The sequence below is a fragment of the Amblyraja radiata genome, chromosome 3, assembly GCF_010909765.2.
Source record: "Amblyraja radiata isolate CabotCenter1 chromosome 3, sAmbRad1.1.pri, whole genome shotgun sequence".
Classification (NCBI taxonomy): Eukaryota; Metazoa; Chordata; class Chondrichthyes; order Rajiformes; family Rajidae; genus Amblyraja; species Amblyraja radiata.
Window position 1 is genome coordinate 14,854,602 of NC_045958.1, and position 20,681 is coordinate 14,875,282.

General features: G+C 41.9%; 1 long non-coding RNA gene across 1 annotated transcript; it reads right to left on the reverse strand.

Moving 5' to 3' along the window:
* Nucleotides 1–589: 589 nt before the first annotated feature.
* Nucleotides 590–20,099, reverse strand: LOC116970640. The gene is made up of 3 exons (XR_004411226.1): nt 19,952–20,099; nt 12,912–12,918; nt 590–601 (listed from the first exon to the last, which is right to left on the reverse strand). It is a non-coding gene; the product is annotated as an uncharacterized LOC116970640 (long non-coding RNA).
* Between the last annotated feature and the right edge of the window lie 582 nt (nt 20,100–20,681).

Consider the following 20,681-nt stretch of genomic DNA (forward strand, 5'->3'; position numbering starts at 1 on the left):
GTGTGCCCTATATATATTTACACCAAAGTGCTGGAGTAACTCAGCAGGTCAGGCAGCATCTCTGGAGAACATGGATAGATCTATCCAGAGATGCCACCTGACCCGCTGAGACTCCAGCACTATGTATCTTTTTTTTGTGTACTAATATCTGCAGTCCTTTTAAAAAAATATATTTATTCCACATTTAAAATTCTTAAATATGTGCTTCATTTAGTTGTCACTCAGATGTTTGTAGGAGTCCGTCATGCAGCAATTGCCATTCCTGAAATTTCTTCAGAATAATTCAATGGCTGCAAAGCCCTTTGGAATGTTTTGAGGTTCAGATCAAAGTCTTTACTTTTATGACACCTGACCAGATATGTGAAGCCTTTGTGGAAGGTATAAATGTGTTGGTTGCTTGCCTGCCAGATTACCAATGCTGAATACTTTCTGCTTTTATGTCAAATTTCCAGCACCTATGTGCTTCGTGATGAGTTGGCTATTGCTTCTTCAATAAAGTGCTGTGGATGCCGATAATTTGTGATCCTCTATGTGGAGTAAAGAACTAGTAGATTTAAATCGTGTTGGTTATAAGTCTACAGTCTAAGCCAATGTACTTTGCCTTGCCAGATGAATCACGAATCACAATTCTTGGCAATGTTATTGAGCTGACATTGGAATGTGATGTTACATCCCTGAGATATCCTCAAGTACTCCTGAAGTGTCTAAATTTGATTAAACAAGTTCATATCCTGTTTGCGACGTGCACAATGTGATGAAAAATAAAAGTCACTCGCAGAGTTCAGTGTTGAAATGGAGTTACTGGCTGTCAGTAGAAATGAACATTTGTTTCCAGGCCTCAAGGAAATCATCCATGGATTCCCTGCAATGACTCAACATATGGAAAAAGCAGTAACTAACAAATCTTCCATTTTAACCAAGCTGTGTGTTGAAAAGGAATGATGACAGGGCTGAATAGTTTCCAATTAAATGTGTTTTAAGATTTCCTAAATAACTAATTCTGCAAAGAGAAGAAAGTAGACCATGCATCAATTAGAAGAAGTGTTATATTCCTGGCATTCAGCATTGCTGAGTATAAATATTTATTCAGTGTGAAAATAAGCTTTGTAGTTAACTTTTTGGCAGTCAGGCAATTGAGAAGATTCTCCCCAAAATGTGTGTGGTTGTGAACCAATTTGTTTCCCCTTGTGCATCAGAAAAATTATTTTTTACACTTTAATTTACAAATATAATAAAAAGATTTAGGTTTAGGTTTATAATTGTTGCATGTACCGAGGTAATAATAATAATAATGGATGGGATTTATATAGCGCCTTTCTAGAATACTCAAGGCGCTTTACATCGCATTATTCATTCATTCCTCAGTCACACTCGGTGGTGGTGAGCTACTTCTGTAGCCACAGCTGCCCTGGGGCAGACTGACGGAAGCGTGGCTGCTAATCTGCTCCTACGGCCCCTCCGACCACCACCAATCACTCACACACATTCACACAGTGAAAAGCTTTATTTTGCATGCTATCCAAACAGGTCAGATATATCTATCATACATAGATGCAATCAGTTCAAACTCAAGAACAATACATTGAACAAAGGGGAAGATAACAAGCGCAAAATATAGTTCTCAGCATTGTAACGCATCGTCGCATGCCAGTTTCTTAGAGAAAGTCTAACATCCTCCAAGGGGTAGTAGTGAATTGAACAGTACCCTTTATGGAACGACCGTTCAGAAGCAGGATAATGGAGGGGAATGAAGTGTTCCTGAGTCTGGTGGTGCCCGCTTTCAAGCTTTTGTATTTTCTGCAGGACGGGTGCAGAGAGAAATACGAATGGCCGGGGTGGAACGTTTTTGTTTATGTTGGCTGCTTTTCCAAGGCAGAGTGAGGTGTAGATCGAGTCAATGGTGGGAGGTGTGATCTGTGAGATAGAATGGGTTGCATATACAAGTATCTGCAAACTCTTGCGGTCTTGGGTAGAGCTGTTCCCTATGGTGCAACTGTCGAAGTTTGCAAGTATCACTGGAGACATGCCAAATTTCCTCAATCTCCACAGGAAGTAGAGGTGGCATTGTGTCTTCTTGGCCATCGCATCAATGTGATTTTTCCATGAGAGGTCGTTTGGCAACATTAACCCAAAGGAACTTGAAGCTCTCAACCATTTTTACATCCACACCATTGATGCATCTTAACAAATTCCTAATTATATGGAAGTCTGGGCTTTATAAATAGTTTAAAGATCCAGCATAGAAACAGGCACTTCATCCACCGAGTTCATGTTGACCATCAATCATCCATTTACACTAGTTCTACATTATCCCCTTCTCCATGGATTGTCACCTTGTCGTGGTGGAGAAGCTTGTGTGATCCTGAGATCCTGAGAGCGATGACGTCTGGAGCTATGCTCCTGGTAGGGGCACCCATTGCGGTAAGGTCGAGGGGGAGGACTCTGACAAAGAGCAATCCAACCAAGACCTCAACGGTGGAACAGGCAGAGGATGATGGCAGACCTTAGTGGAGCATCACAGCGGCTGGGAAGGTGGATGAAGGCTGCAGCAGAAAAGGGTCTCCAGTCGTCTTGGACCCCATGCCACTGGATCCTGACCCAGATTTGTCATGGAACGTGTGGTGGCTGTCTGTGCACCAGTCTCCCCACATTAAACGAAGACACGTAGAGGCGTTCTCCAACATTGGAGACACCTATGGTCAGTCATGACCGAAGGGGGCCTAAGAAGAAGAACATTATCCCACTTTCACAATCACTCCCTACAAACCTGCACGTCTTTAGGATGTGGGAGGAAACCAGGTCTCCTGGATGAAACCCACAATGTCACAATGAGACTGTGCACACTCCAGTGCAGACAGCACCCGAGGTCAGGATTGAACCCACGTCTCTGGCGTTTTCAGGCAGCAGCCCTATCAGCTATAGATGAATAAAGTACAGCAACAGAGAAGCCATGGTAAAACCTTCCTAAAATTGTGCCTTCACTATAATTCTGTTCCATTTCTAGCTGCCACATTTTGGGAAAGATTTAAAAGCTTTTTAGAAGGTGTGGAGGAGAATTATCAGAATCATTCCAACGACGAAGGACTTTAATTATGTGGACAGAATAGAGCAACTACAATTATTCTCCTTGCAACAGAGGGGACTGTGTGGGGATCTGATAGAGGTATTTAAAATTGAGAAAGGCATGGGACAAAAAGGATGCGTGTTCACGTTGATGGAGGGGGTCACTAACGAGAGTAAAGGCAATTAGCAAAAGAACCAGGTACAACTTGCTGGAAAAACGTTTTTATGCAATGAGTCCAAGGGGGTGTAGTGGAGGCAGATTCAGTGCTGAGGTGGTTAGGTAAAGGTAAAGAGACAAGACACATGTAAGCATTATGAGGAATAAAGGGAGAATTGATTTTACTAGTTTGGCTAATGTGCAATTAAAACTGCAATAAACTCACAAATAACATTTTTACGCTTGTGATTAATCTCGTTTAATTTTCTTAATTACTTGATAGATCCAATTTAAGCAAGTGTAGTTTGTGGGAGAGGAGATTTTTCTGCTTTCGAGTGTGAAGCAAGAGATTCAAGAGTGTTTTATTGTCATATGTCCCAGATAGAACAATGAAATTCTTATTTGCAACTGCACAACAGAATATGTATACATAGTACACTGTAAACAATATAATAAACAAGAAAAACAGTTCAGTGTGTAGATATATGTACACACACATATCCACACATACATACGTACAAAAAGATATATATATTGTAACTATTACATAGAAACATAGAAAATAGGTGCAGGAGTAGGCCATTCGGCCCTTCGAGCCTGCAATGCCATTCAATATGATCATGGCTGATCATCCAACTCAGTATCCTGTACCTGCCTTCTCTCCATACCCCCTGATCCCTTTAGCCACAAGGGCCACATCTAACTCCCTCTTACATATAGCCAATGAACTGGCCTCAACTACCTTCTGTGGCAGAGAATTCCAGAGATTCACCACTCTCTGTGTGAAAAATGTTTTCCTCATCTCGGTCCTAAAAGATTTCCCCCTTATCCTTAAACTGTGACCCTTTGTTCTGGATAATTCTGGGTAACAAGTTGGGTAATTCTGTTTAGAACCAGTGCAGGTAGAAGTGTTCAAAATTATGAGTGGTCTGGTATAGTAGTTGGGAAGAAGCTGTGAGCAGTCAAGAAAGCAAATATATTTATGGTATAGAGAAATAAAAATGAACACGCATTAAGAGTGAAATGTTTGCATTAAGTCATTATGATCTGGAATGGACTGGATAAAAGGATGGTGGATGTAAATTCAACAATAACTTTCAACAGAATTGAATTGAAGTTGAACAGAGGGACCTGGGATCTGGGAATAACCGTGCATAGTTCCTTGAAGGTGGAATCTCATATAGATAGGGTGGTAAAGAAAGCTTTTGGTATGCTAGCCTTTATAAATCAGAGCATTGAGTATAGAAGCTGGGATGTAATGTTAAAATTGTACAAGGCATTGGTGAGACCAAATCTGGAGTATGGTGTACAATTTTGGTCGCCCAATTATAGGAAGGATGTCAACAAAATAGAGAGAGTACAGAGGAGATTTACTAGAATGTTGCCTGGGTTTCAACAACTAAGTTACAGAGATAGGTTGAATAAGTTAGGTCTTTATTCTCTGGAGCGCAGAAGGTTAAGGGGGGACTTGATAGAGGTCTTTAAAATGATGAGAGGGATAGACAGAGTTGATGTGATCAAGCTTTTCCCTTTGAGAATAGGGAAGATTCAAACAAGAGGACATGACTTCAGAATTAAGGGACAGAAGTTTAGGGGTAACATGAGGGGGAACGTCTTTACTCAGAGAGTGGTAGCGGTGTGGAATGAGCTTGCAGTGGAAGTGGTGGAGGCAGGTTCGTTGGTATCATTTAAAAATAAATTGGATAGGCATATGGATGAGAAGGGAATGGAGGGTTATGGTATGAGTGCAGGCAGGTGGGACTAAGGGAAAATAATTGTTCGGCACGGACTTGTAGGGCCGAGATGGCCTGTTTCCGTGCTGTAATTGTTATATGGTTATATGGTTATATGGTTATAGATACCTGAAGCGAAAAGTGTTCATGGATATGGAGAGAGTATAGGATCAATTGTATAATTCTCCCAAAAAGCAGGCACAGGCACTACAGCCTAAATGGCTGCTAAACTGTTGTTGATCATTTGCGGGAGAGGGCGATTTTTCTCCAGGAATCATGCAAATATGCATCCACCTTGAAGTGGTTTTCATAATGTATTTTCTTATTTTCCACTGTGCATATTACCATTCTGTGAATAAACACCAGTCCTGAGCTAAAGTTATTTAAGATGGAGCTTACCTCCACAGAAGTGGTGTGGAAATTGGAGGCTTCCATTCTACTTTATTTACCATGCAGATACTTCTGTTTTTAATCAATTAAACCAGATAATACCAACAGCCTCAGCAACGGTCATTGGGTTAGAACTTCCAGGCTCGTTTTCTCTCCTCTAGTCATTTTTGCTGTTTGTGCCTCCTTATCCCACGAGAAAAGGAAATGCATGAGGGGCTGTTGGAATATTTGTTTGGCTGATTTAGCAATTACAGCTGAAAGGCAGTCTGTGAGTCATAGAATGATCACAGCATGGGAGAAGGCCATTTGACTGTCAAGTCCTACCAGCTCCGTCTGAAGAAGTTTTGACCCAAAACGTCACCTATTCCTTTTCTCCAGAGATGCTGCCTGATCTGTTGAGTTACTCCAGCACTTAGTGTCTATCTTCTATGTAACAGCCATTCTGCTAGTCGTACCTCCATGCTACCGTATGATAGCCTTGCAAGTTCTTTCCATTCATGCGCTTATCCGGCTCCCCCTGAATGCTACAGTTGAGCTGCCTCTGTTCTAAGCGTTTCAGATAATAAGCACGTAGACTCTGTAACACTCTTCTATGCACTTCTCTTTCTTTTGCATTATAAATGAGGGTACCTGCATATCTATTTGATGAGTGAAATATTGTTGATGTGCCCATTCTTACACAAATGTACATTAGTCATAAAGTTACATAGCATGCAAGTAGGCCCTTCAGCCCATCAAGTCTCACTAACATCAAGCAGTCTTTGAATGTTATTATTTTCAATTTTCTGTGGCTCCTAAACCTTACATAACCTCACTTCTGGACAGTTATCTATCCAGGATAAGTTAATATTGGTCATTGTATAAGTTTGTGGCTGTGGTAAGAAATGTACAGATGTCGGTTATGAGTCCCAATTGATACTGCATTGATTGGGGAGTGCCAGACGCTGGTGGTACAATTACAAATATATAGCAATAAACCTTTCATGTGAAATTATTTAAATCACTTCTGACCCTCCAACATTGGGTCAACTCTCCACATCGATTGTTCAGGGGTGGGAGATTGCAACTTTCACGTGGTCCGCCCTGTTTCGACGAATACAATCAACCTGACGTGCACAATCAAATAAGATCAAATAGAACAATGCACGCCATACGCAAGAAGGAGATCGATTGTTCACTCTTTCTTGGGTCAGATTCACACACCAAATGGCTCCCGACCCCAAATGTTCGAATACTCCTGCACACCCACCAACAAACAATACAGAGAGCCCTGGCTAAATGTGCAATTTATCATACGGAGGAGGATGCAAACTTGTTGGCTAATCAGCTCACCTGTACATTATTCATCTGCCCATTTTGGGGATACAACCAATTAAAGCCCCTTTGTACAGTTGCTTTACTGTTTGAAATAGTCACAAATACACACATTTCCTTTGGCTGCAAGTTCTTGTAACTCCATTTCTCCAGAGAAAACAAATTCTGCTAGTAATGCTATTTTAACAGCCAATAAAAATAATGGTGCTTGCAAATTGCAGTACTTTGGTGACAGTGATTTTCTTTTTCTGCTCTGCTGAAATGTCAAAAACGTCTTACAACTTGTCACCGAGACAAGCTAATGCTTAGGGAACAGCTTTTTGGCACATACCTTGAAAAGTGTGAAAATACATGGTTGGTTCAGACAATGCACAAAAGTGTTACAGCTTACCGCACAGACTCCATTTTCAATTCACATTTTACATTAACCGAATAACCCCTGCATCCTTCACTGAATGACCTTTACACCAAGATAACTACAAAATCAAATTGAAGTAATGATTGTTCATGTTGCATCTTTAACTGTCAATGCTAACCCTTTACAGCTTTAACATTCGACTTAATTCTGTTGGTAATGAAAAGACCTCAAATCATTATTGCAGACACCATTTATCCCAAAGCAAACTATCAATGCTGCCAATTAATCACTGAAATTTGAGAAAAATGTTAACCGAAAATTAATTTGCCACGACTGGACGAAACAATTAAGGTTGGCCATTGTTTGGCTTTTAATACTTTAAGAAATGATGGGATTTCAGCATAGCAGCTGCCAGCTCTCTATTACATTGCTCTGTGGATTATTCATCCACCCACGACTCGGAACCTCAATTTGTTCAGTCCTGCTTCACTTGAAATTATCACCTCTGGGAACAGTGGCAACTCATCTAGTGCAGACTTGATCCCTTGGAATTTTCCTCATAGCTTTAGAGCTTAGAAGACACAGTTAGCAAAATACTAACAGCAGTGCAACCCATATTTCAGAGTAGGATGAAATATTGCATGGTGCAATGTGGAAGACATTAGGGCTACTTGCTGATGAAACCTATTTTTTTCCCTAGAGTTTAGTTTTCAACGATGTTTTATTGAAATCCTATGGGGCTAAACATAAAAATATATAGCAAGTTATTGTGAAAGCTCTGACCACAATGTTCCAAATATCTGTACAACAACGTTACATTTGGTGCGGCAAGGTGGCGGAGAGGTAGAGTTGATGCCTTATGTCCCTGTCGCACTTAGGAAACCTGAACGGAAACCTCTGGAGACTTTGCGCCACACCCAAGGTTTCCGTGCGGTTCGCAGAGGTTTTTGTCAGTCTCCCTAATGGTCGAAAGTGGTTTCCGCTTCTTCTATGTTCCGGCGATTATTTCAAAAAATTCAAGACCTTCCACTACCCACAACCTCCGGCAACCACCTTCAACTAGCATCGCAACCGGCTTCGACTAAAAAATTACCGATTTTTAAAACGGCAACCTATTTTTAGTCGCGGCCGGTTTTGAATTTTTTGAAATAATCACCAGAACATAGAAGAAGCGGAAACCACTTTCGACCATTAGGGAGACTGACAAAAACCTCCAGGAACCGCACGGAAACCTTGGGTGGGGCACAATGTCACCAGAGGTTTCCGTTCAGGTTTCCTAAGTGGGACAGGGGCATAACAGCACCAGAAACCCTGACTACGGGGGCTCTCTGTATAGAGTTTGTACGTTCTCCCAGTGACCTGCATAGGTTTTTTCCGGCATTTCAGGTTTCCTCTCACACTCCAAAGACATGCGGGTTTGTAGGCAAATTGGCTTGGAAACATTGTAAATTGTCCCTGATGTGTGTAGGGTAGAGCTAGTGTGCGGGGATCCCTGGTTGGTGCGGACTTGGTGGGCCGAAGGGCACGTTTCCATGCTGTATCTCTAAACTAAAAACTAAACTACACAAAAACTGGATGATTGCAAATCATGTGCTGCTTCATCAAAAGAGTTGGAAGGAAGATACAACTGAATAACATTGATTCCTTTAAAGACAATATTCCGGAACAAAAGTAATCAGTAATTGATTAAAAATTGTTTTATTAATTTGGTGTAGAGTGAAAAAACAAACATGGAATGTTAAAATTAAATAAATGAACATTGAGTAGTCCTCAGTTCCAGTTCTGTGTTCAAAATTGAGTGCCACACATTAGAGAGGATGGGGAGCATGAGAAATTATGGGGGATTTCAATTAGGTTTATAAACCAGGGGTTGTGAGGATAAGAAGGATAAGAACATGGAGTTTTCAAAATCATGAACCAATGTGATAGGAAGGAAACCAATGCACACAGCTATAAAGTGATTGGCAAAAGTACTAGAGTACATAAGGAAGTATGTTTCATGTAATATGGATTGTACCTCTGAAAATGTGGAGAAACCAACACAATAGCAGTTTGTAAAATGAAATTGAACAAGTGCTTGTCGAGGAATTACCTACCAAGCCAAGGATAACATGCGACAGGATGGTGGTTACCATTGAAACACATCACCCAAATATAGGCACAGACAATAAGATCATTCCCTAATTCAATTAAATAATAATCTTTTAATCCCGAGACCTGCCTACAAGCATAATTGAACCAGGACTGATATAATTTAGTCCTCAATTATAAGTAAAACTATTGCCCTATTTTCCATTTTTCATTAGAAATTCATATGCTCATAGGTAGAAGAAATTAGGTCAGCCAAAGGATATGGCTATAGTCAAAGATATATATCAGGTTACAATGATCCTCTCAAAACATCTGGGATTTTCTCATATGAACGTGCTGATTTGTGTTGCAGCCTTACAACACAAGAAAATCCAGTCTTTAGGAAAACACAAGGTGCTGCACAAACTCAATGGGTTAGGCTGCATCTGGAGAGGACATGGATAGGTGATATTTTGGGAGAGGACCCTTCCCCTGGTTGAAGAAGAGTTCGGACCCAATCGTTGCCTGTTCATGTCCTCCACAGATACTGCATGACCTGTTGAGGTACTCTAGCACTTTGTTTTACGCAAGGTTCCAGCGTCTATAGTTCCCAGTGTCTCCAAAATACAGTCATTATTTAATGTTATCACTTTATATTTTCCAATATTGTCAGTTAGTTATTATTTCACATTCCTTGTAAATAGGAGAATTTAAACTCCGTTAAAGCATCACTAATAATTTGGAGGAAGAATGGACTTCAAAATGCTTGAAACTGCTAGAATCTGCTTGAAACTGCTATAGAATCGTGGCCAGTGAGGTAATGTAAATCTTGCAGAACTCTTTGTGTATTGGATATTCCCATAATCTTGATATTTCTAATATCACTTAATAACAGTAAATTAGAATTTTACTTCGGAGTCACATGAGTGACTACGTGAAGAACCCGTCCAGCACGCATGCGCGACATGAGCGTTCACGCAGTGCAACAGCGACGAACGGGAGTACGGACGCTCCCGCTACAAGCTTGAAAGAACGGACCGTTAGGTAAGTACTTACCCACAGGTTCGAATTGACAAACTTTGCTCTTCTTTGTGCACCAGATTGAAAGCTGGAAAGAGCAAAGCAGCACAGGGAAAAACCGCCCCCGTTCGACTCCAGGGAAGGAGCGTTCCGTCAGTGGGGGGGACGAGAGGCGGCACCTGGACCGCACACGCTGCGGTCCACAGTCACGGATACCGAGCCGAGCCCAGTCCACTAGTGCTGCCTGACCAACAGCAGCGGACTGGAGGCAAATCAAGATTCAGACCGGCCGGTAATCCCTGAATACCCCGACAAGGAGACTCGCCGCGACAACTGCAGAGGCAGCCGCCTGAGCAAAGTTGGCGACCAATTGCAGCGCGCTGGAGACAAGCACACGGAAGACAGACAGGCCGGCTCATTCAGCAGAGCCGGCACTGCAAACTACCGCCCAAGAGCGAGAAAGTGTCTGTTTTCAAGCCTTAGAGAAGGGTCATGGAGCAAAAACTCCAGCGAGACTTGCCTCGGGAGCTGGGGCAAGCTCGCCAAGGTAGCACAAACACTCCCGCTCCAGTGCACTAACAGCACTGACCATTGCATCTCCCTCATCAGAGGGGATCGTTGGCGACCAGGGCTGGGCTGGTCAAGAAGAGGAGTCACTGGCTGAACAACATCGGGAGTATGCTTGAGGTACAGCACCAGGAAGAGCTGCTGGGTGTGAGATACCGCTACATGGCTACACCATGAGTGAGATGGCCGTTACAGTCTAATCTGGCGGCCAGCTTACTACCTGTTTTTTAAAAACCTCTCCAAGACAGGTAGTCATTGAGGCGTTGGACTTTATCACGCCTCCCCAAAATTGCATTTGCTCAAAGTGCCTACCATTACTGGGGGTACATTGAGCAGGGTATTTAAAACCCAAAAACTTAAAATTGCAATATTGATACCCCTGACGTCGGCTATCATTTTGCATGCTCATTCCAGAGGGGCAGGGTAGACTTGGCAAAACACCCTGACTCTACTGTACAACACAGTATGTGATCCGCAACCTCTGGAAGGAAGTCATAAAACCTGCCCTCAACCTAAAAAATTCACAGGACTGTGAGAACGCCGACCTCAGAACCACAGATCCTGCTATCTGGCAAAGTTACCAAATCAAGCCTAAAAACTGGACGAAGAATCCAAGAAATTCGGCCTCATGAGGGCAGGACCTGGAATGAGCAAACCACACAAAACCAGACAGCAGTACCTCCATGCATCCACCAGTAGGCGTCTACTTCATGGTACTGGTGAAAGCTCGGGGCCCGCATGCCATCCCCGCAAGTCTTTCAGGACAGGGCCCAGAGTGGGCCCCATCGAAAATGTGCCACCCCCCAACAACACCACCCAGACAGACAAGGAACCAGAAACCAAAGGATGAACACCACCAAGACAACAGTGGAGGTAGGTGAGTCTGGTTCCCACCATCACATTAAGGTGAGGGAATTCTGCTAACAAGGGAGGGGGGGAACTACACCAGTTAATGAAAGCATGAAGAACTATTACACTTGGTAGTTATATACCAAAAAGTATTCAAGGATAAGTTGAATTTAAGGAAACTTGCCACCAATTCAGCATGCACCTCAAAGGGGGTTCACCCTCTCACTAAAAAGAGAACATGAGGGACAAGCTGAACTGGAGAAGTTACATACAAAGGGGTCATAAAGAAGTCTAAATATGAACCTTTGGAATTTATGTTAAATTTACTAAAACCAAATAAAATGGGGAATGTCACACCATCATTGACTTAACCACATTGGATACTGTCAGGTATACACACGTTAATGGGAAATGTTTGCAACTGCCAAACAATGGATTCCTAGGATACTTTATGGTAGGCATCGAATAATAGATGCATACTATTCAATACCCATCCATAAGATCATCGAAGATACCTAAAAAGTTACCTGGATGAGGTAACAATGGCAGCACAAATTATAAATTAATGGGCTAATATGAACCAAAACTGTTTCTAAGAAATTTAAATCAGCCCTGACACTTAAGGAAACATGTTGTCAGGGCATATCTCGATGATATTTAACATAGACAAAACCATGGAGTTAGCTAATTCAGCAGCATTAGCTACTAAAAACAAATTAAATGGTAACAATCAACCGGCAATTCGACTAAGTGGCAAGACTAATTGTGAACAGTAGCAGCATTATCAGCTACTCAACTTGGACCTCTGCATTAGAGCAAAGGTGCTAGCGGGTAAACAACATACAGGTCACTTTGACTGATCCATGAAATTGCCTATTTCAGACCTATAATGATGGAAAGAGAACATTGGCGTAGTACCAGTTCCATCATTTGTCAATAACCCATATCCAGAACAGGTGGCAGATGGACTAATCTAAAGTCATCACTACCACAGACACTGCACATAAAATCTAGTTGGAAATGTTGGGTGCGTTCTATGGGTTAAAAAGCATATTGTTCAAAACATGCACCATTTTGCATGTTCGTTTACAATTTGACATATCACAATGGTGGCCTATACTAACCACATGGGCGGGATAAAATCGATATCTTATGACAATTTGATCAATACAATCTGGTAATGGTGTGTCGACAAACATATTTTGCTATCAGCAACTTATCTGCTAAGTAAGCTAAATACTGTGGCAGACATGTTAAACCCCAAAGTATTTGCTGAAATTACAAAGCAATATGGAACACTAGATATCGATTTCTTTGCATTCCGACTGAATCACCACGTCCCGATATATGTCGCTTGGGAGCCAGACCTTGAGGCAGTGGCAATGGATACATTTCCACTGAACTGGGGGGGGGGGGGGGGAGAAACAAATGATTATGTTTTTCCCCTTTTCTGCCTCATCAGTTAAGTACTACGCAAAATACAGATGAACTTTACTTCTAACTTTGGTAGTACCGACTGGTCTACACAGCCATGGTTCCCAGTGGTCCTTGACAGGGTCATTGAAACCCATGACCATTTCCAGTGGACCAGTTTCACTGATCCATCCTGTATCAGGAGAAAGTCACCCATGCCATGACATGATAAGCACTGGGTTGCAAATTCCAAAAAGACCTTCTGATGAACCTGGGACTGTCAAATAGGACCATGGACACGACGACAGCATCTCACCGACTTCCATATCTCTCCAGTATAAGAAAGTGGGAACATACTGTTCAAGAACAGAAACCTACTATCAACCACCATATCTATGTATCGGAGTTCCTGGCCAACCTTCACCACGATGAAGGTCTGAACTATAGCACTATCTAATGCACTAGAAATGCACTGTCAGTCTATCTAAGACAGACACCAAGGGGAACAGGCCATAGGACCTCGTCCACTGGTGGCCAAATTAAAGAGAGGTACCTTCTATTCAAAACCCTAGACCTAGATATATCAAGATCTGGGATGTCAGCGTTCTCCTGGCTTACCTAGGGATGGCCACCAGCCAGATCCTTACTCTGAAGACAGCTTCCCTGTATACGGCCATGCTGATGGCTTAGACTCAACATAGGGTCCAGGCCTTATCCACTCAGACTGGACAACATGGTCATAACATCAGACCAAATAACATTCATCATTCAGGAACTGGTAAAACAGAGTAAACCAGGAACTCAGGACGTATTATGGAATTCCGGGCGTACCCACCTGACCATCGTTATGTGTTATGACTCACCTTCTACAATATCAACACAACCTAAAATTCCTGAGGGAGACGACAAGCACAATGGGTCAGCCACTAGTAAGCCACTGGGTCAGGGTATGACTTCGGCAGCGAGTGAAGTATGGACTGTTACATGGTTTGAAATCACAGAGCTTTAAAATTTTCACGTAGTCACTTACGTGACTCCGAAGTAAAATAGTAAGATTAAACGAGAACTTACCAGTTCGAAGTTTGATCTGTATTTTATGAGGAGTTACGATGAGGGATTACGTGCCCTCTCCGCTCCCACCCTCAATTATAGAGATCAACTGGTAACTTAGTTCTCATTATCTTTACTATGTTTATTTCAATTACTGTGTTGTTTTCTGTGATTCCACACCGCTGCTTTGAAGTATGTCGCGCATGCGTGCTGGACGGGTTCTTCACGTAATCCCTCATCGTAACTCCTCATAAAATACAGATCAAACTTCGAACTGGTAAGTTCTCGTTTAATCTTACTATTAGTGTTACACTCTTGAGGTGCACTGATCAGATTGCTGTACAACCACTTCTGTAGTTTGATCCAGTTTCCTCTCATCATTCATGTCATTAATGTAATAAACTCCTCCATATATTTCATAAAATGTACTGCAGCAACTTAACGTGGATGCTTTGAAAGCACCACTCAACTCTGTGACAACTACCCCCCCGCCCTCTTGACATGTGATTTTGCCCAAGGGTTTTGCTGCTATCACTTTGCTTGTAGCTCCATTACACAGCTCTGTTGTTGGAACACAATCGCCATGGGACTGCGGTAGCTCAAGAGGAAGATACGCCAGTATCCTTGCAGGAGAGGTAGGTGTGAGTGGTTAAATTTAACATGAGCAAATTAAAATGTAACTCTGTGGCTCGGATGACTGTCCCTGTTAGTCGATTGCAAATGTCACTTGAAATGGGGTAACTTCATTAATAATTAACAATTCATTGGTACTTCGCCTGATAGAATATTTATTATTTGCATGATAAATAATGCAAGTTAATGTAACTTTTCAGAATGAATGCTGCATATTTCGATTTGCAGTGCCTTTATTTAAAAAAATCATATCCATAGCTCATCAGGGGGTGTGGGGGGAGGGGGGGGGGGTGGAGGAGTGGGAGTGGAGGGGGGAGGGTGGTGGTGGTGGTGATGGTGGTGGAGGTACAGTTACAGTGGGTAGTCCCATTTTAGAAATTCGTACAGCAAAATAAAATACAGCAGAGTGTCAAACAGGCTGTAGGTTTGCAGTTACCTTTCTTGTGCAATTATTCACAATGAATATCTAAGCCATTCACTACATAGGAATTCCACAGCAGATGCCAGGACAAACCATGGTTTATGTACATACTGATGAAAGTAGAAGATCATCTGCATGATGATCAATAACATGGATGAGCTATTCATCAATTAATCAGCTAAAGGACTGTGTTTGATCCTGTGTCTGCAAAATACTTCAACTGTGGGCAATGTTTATCTTCTTCAGGCCATTGTCGCAATGCTAAAAACTCAAGAAAGTTCACTTGGAAAACAAGGGATTCAAGAATGTTTCATTGTCATATGTACTGAAACAGAACAATATAAAATTATTACTTGCAGCAGCATAACAGGCCTGTAAACATAGTGTTCATAGAAAAACAAACAAAAAAAGTGCAATAAATAAAAAAACAATATATTAGTGCAAAACAAAAAAAGAGGCCAAAGTCCCTAATGGAATCAAGACAGATTAGTTGGTGTTTGTTGTATTCAAGAGCCTGATAGGTGTTTGGAAGAAGCTGTTCCTGCACCTGGAGGTCACGGTTTCAGACTCCTGCACCCTTTTCCCGATGACAGGAGTGAAATGAGGGCATGGCCAGGGTGGTGTGGGGCATTGATGATGCTGGCTGCTTTTTTAAGGCAATGGTGGGGATGTCAGAACCCATGATGACATCACTATTTTTTGTAATCTCCTATCCCTATATGTATGTCAATCCTACAGTTTTGAATAGAACATTAGATCATGGAACATAGAACAGTGCAGAACAGGAACAAGCCCTTCGGCCCACAATGTTTGTGCTGGTCATGATTCCAAGATAAACTAATCTCATCTGCCTGTACGTGATCCAAAACGCTCAAAGCTCACCCGCCAATGTTGCAACAAAATATGGTTACTGAAGTCTCTTTGATAATACAAGCAGAATTATCCACAGGAGCAATTCATTTGGGCACTGAGGTGAATCCAGCCCATAAATGAAAGTAAATTGGAGGAAGTTCATAAATAACATAGAAACATAGAAAATAGGTGCAGGAGGAGGTCATTCGGCCCTTCGAGTCAACACTGCCATTAATTGTGATCATGGCTGATCGTCCCCAATCAATAACCCGTGCCTGCCTTCTCCCCATATCACTTGACTCCAATAGCCCCTGGAGCTCTATCTAACTCTCTCTTAAATCCATCCAGTGACTTGGCCTCCAATCCCTCTGTGGCAGGGAATTCCATAAATTCACAACTCTCTGGGTGAAAACGTTTTTTCTCACCTCAGTCGTAAACGACCTCCCCTTTATTCTAAGACTGTGGCCCCTGGTTCTGGACTCGCCCAACATTGGAAACATTTTTCCTACATCTAGCTTGTCCAGTCCTTTTATAATTTTATATGTTTCTATAAGATCTCCCTCATCCTTCTAAACTCCAGTGAATACAAGCCTAGTCTTTTCAATCTTTCCTCATGCGACAGTCCCGCCATCCAAGGGATCAATCTCGTGAACCTACGCTGCACTTCCTCAATGTTATGAAGGCCAACATTCCATTAGCTTTCTTCACTACCTGCTGTACCTGCACGTCAACTTTCAGTGACTGGTGTACAGGGACACCTAGGTCTCGCTGCACCTCCCCCTTGCCTAACCTAACCCCGTTGAGATAATAATCTGCCCCCTTGTTTTTGCCGCAAAAGTGGATAACCTCACATTTATCTATTTTATACTGCATCTGCCACGCATCTGCCCACTCACTCAACTGTCCAGGTCACCCTGCAATCTCCTAACATCCTCTTCACAGTTCACACTGCCATCCAGCTTTGTGTCATCCGCCAACTTGCTGGTGTTGCTCCAAATTCCCTCTTCCAAATCATTCATAAATATGGTAAACAGTTGTGGTCCCAACACCGAGCCTTGCGGCACTCCACTCGCCACTGCCTGCCATTCTGAAAAGGACCTGTTCACTCCTACTCTTTGTGGGATACTTTCACAATCTGGAAATACTTTCACAATCTGGAATTGAAGCTTAGTCTGCATGATTGACAGTCCAGAGATGGTGAACTCTAGAACGTGAAGAAACAACACAACAATAACACCTAACATAGCATTATGTCCTCAATCGTTAATGGGATGACAGAGTTAAAGAGATTTTTGAATACATTATTTTGTAATGCAGCTGGTGAACATAGCCCAAGTGACCCAGGTTAGACCCTGACCTCAGCTGCTCTCTGTGTGGAGTTTGCACATTTTACCTATGACCACATGAGATTCCGCAGTTTCCTCCCAAATCCCAAAGACAGCTGGTTTGTAGGTTAATTGCCCCTAATGTGTAGGGAATGAATAAGAAATGGGAAATTAGTGTGAACAGGAGATTGATGGTTAGCATTGACTCGATGGACTGAAGTGCCTGTTTCCATGCTATATCTTTCAATTTTCAATTCAATTATCAGAGCAGTTGTTGAAGACTTACTTGACAAGGATGAGAATGACCATTGCTTAGTTAGATTCTGTAGTCAACCAGATTGCCTCTCATAAGTAAGGTAAAACCTGGTTTCAGCTTTCTACTACCTCACTTCTTTCTTCACTTTTAAGGCACTTTGCTAGTTACCTTTTTAACCAATGTTGTGATCATTTGCCCTGATGTTCCATTGGAATAGTAATGAGCTATTTTGTATCACTATTCACAGAAAAATCTCCTTCAAACTATTACTTATGTTGGATGCAAATAGTTACCATAAATATTTTAAAAGCTAAGTCAAGCCCAGACTGCTAAAAAACAAACATTCATCAGTGCACAATAAATAGGGGTAGGAGTACATCATTTAGCCTCTGGAGACTACCCCACCATTCAACACGATCATGCCCAATTTTCCACTATGACACCATTTTTTTCATCTCTCTTCATTTCTCTTAATTCTTCTGCTATTAAGAAATACATCGATTTCTATTATGAATGTATTGACTGAAACCCCACAGTCCTCAGCAATAGAGAATTGCAAAGCTACAGCATCCTCTGAATGGAGAAATGGCTCGTCATTTCAGCCCCAAATAATCTAGCCCTTGTTTACAGACTATAATCATGGTTATCTTGAGGAAACATCTTCCCCATATCTACTCTGTTGCGATTTATAAGTATCTTTAAGACACAACAGTGGTGGGTCTCATTAGTGACAATGATGAGTCGGCGTACAGGATGGAGGTGGAGCTGCTCACAGGATGGTGCAAATCCCACAACCTCATTCTCAACGTGGGAAAAACTAGGGAGATGGTGGTTGACTTCAGGAGGGCGGGAAAACAACACCATACACCTCTGCACATCGATGGAGCTGATGTAGAAAGGGTCAGCAGCGTGAAGTTCCTAGGACTCCACCTGTCAGATGACCTGACGTCCACGACCAACACCACAGCACTGGTCAAGAGAGCCCAGCAGCGACTACATCCTCTCCGAAGACTACGGAAAGCAAGTCTCCCCACTACACACCTACGAACTTTTTATAGGGGGACAATCGAGAGCACATTAACCTACGGCATCACTTCCTGGTTCGGGAGCTGGTCAAGGCGTACGAACGGCACCAACTAGACAGGATTGTGAAGACCGCCAGCAGGATTATTGGTGCTCCACTCCCTTTCCTGCTGGACATATACAGGAAGAGATGTATCAGCAGAGCCATCTCCATCATCAAAGACCCCTACCACCCATCGCATCACATATTCTCCATCCTGCCATCTGGGAAGAGGTACAGGAGCATTAGCTGCAAAACCAGCAGGATGCTCCTCAGCTTCTTCCCGCAGGCTATAAGACTGATAAACGGACTTTGCCCCCTGCCAAAGTATCGCGCACCAACCACCAACCTGGACACACTGCAGCAGAGCCACTGTCGTGCCGCTGCCGATCGGAACGCCTGTTGATGTTTAGTAGAGAGTAGAGTGTTTAATTTGTTCATGATATATGTGTTTTTATTTCTATTTATTTTTTACTGCACACTGAATGGACACTGGTTGAGCAACGTTTTTTTGTTTCCTCTGGGTATGTGAGTACTCAGGAAAATGACAATAAAGATATACTACACTATACTATACTACTATACTATACTATACTATACTATACTATTTTGTATGTCTCAATTATGTCATTTTTCATTCTATTAAATCATAGTGATTAGTGATCCAATCTACTCAGACTTTCCCTAATATACCAGACATGTCATTACAGGAACAAGGTTAAGGAACCCTTGAATAGTGGCAGATTATTATTATCATTCAAGGAATTGCTCCCTCTAGCCACTATGAGGAGATACGGGGTAAGGAGATAGTGTTGTTTTACATTTCATGGGAGCTCTACACGAGACATTCAAAGCCGTAGAAAGAAAAATCTTCAACACACAGTCTCTTGATGAATAGTTTCTTTATTGTCGAAGTAAAACAGTAAGATATTCATCCAAACTACTTCTTGATAAGTACATTTCAATCTTAGTCAAACTCCAGCATGTGGCTCCGAACGTTAGAAAACTTCTTTAATGTTGGAAGGCTCTGACTCATGGTCGAAAACTATGTTGTCCCACCATGCTTCCTCTGAACTAACTAAAAAACTACAAGGTTCTGGCTAAGAATCCCAGCAGCAAACATGCTTCCGACTACTTAATAAATCCCACCCACATAATTACAGGCAGACAAATTTTAAAGGCAAATGCCATCATTTATGACACACAAAATTAAGCCAAATGGCCACTACACCTTACTCCGCTCCATCTATGGCAAGTATACCCTTCTTCAGGTAAGAAGATAAAAATTGTACATTTTATTTCAGCTGTGTTCTTAGCATGGCCAAATACATTTTATGGTGACATAGTTATTCTTGTACTTAAATCTTCTAGCAATAAAAAACAACATTCCAATTAACTTCACAATTGGCAGATGTACCTTCACATTAGCTTTCATCTATATAACAAAAAGTCTCATCTTAACCACTTCGTGTCTGCGCTGTATATTGATTTTAGAAAAAACGCTATCCTATATCTCAATGATTTTTGGCAATCTTATTCACAGTCCTCCACTGCCCCAAGGCAGCTCTGAGTATTTTTCCGATCGATGAAAAATAAAAAAGTTATGAGTGTTTAAATAATCGAGATAAGCTGATTGATCCTCAGGACTGTCAATCACCATGATGAAGGTAACACCCCTTGCGGGGGAGGGGGGTGGGGGGCAGAACTATAAAACCCTAGATGCCTGGACGTGAGTCAGTCACTCTGGAAGCTCGCGAGGGAGAGGCCACAACTGTGATTCTGCTGTGAGTCAACTGAACTGTGAGTTTGCAATGTACTTGCAATAAAAGATTTGTTAGCCCTTAATGAAAATAAAATGAGTTGTTTGGCCTGCCCTGTGCTTGAAACTGAAATGACAATGGAAATGAAATGAAATGAAAATGAGACGAGTTGTTTGGTCTGTCCTGTGCTTGAAACTGAAATGGCAATGGAATTGAAATGAAATGAAAATGAGATGAGTTGTTTGGCCTGCCCTGTGCTTGAAACTGAAATGGCAATCGTAATGAAATTAAATGAAATGAAAATGAGATGAGATGTTTGGCCTGCCCTGTGCTTGAAACTAAAATGGCAATGTAAATTAAATGAATAAAGGAGAGGCCATTTAAGAC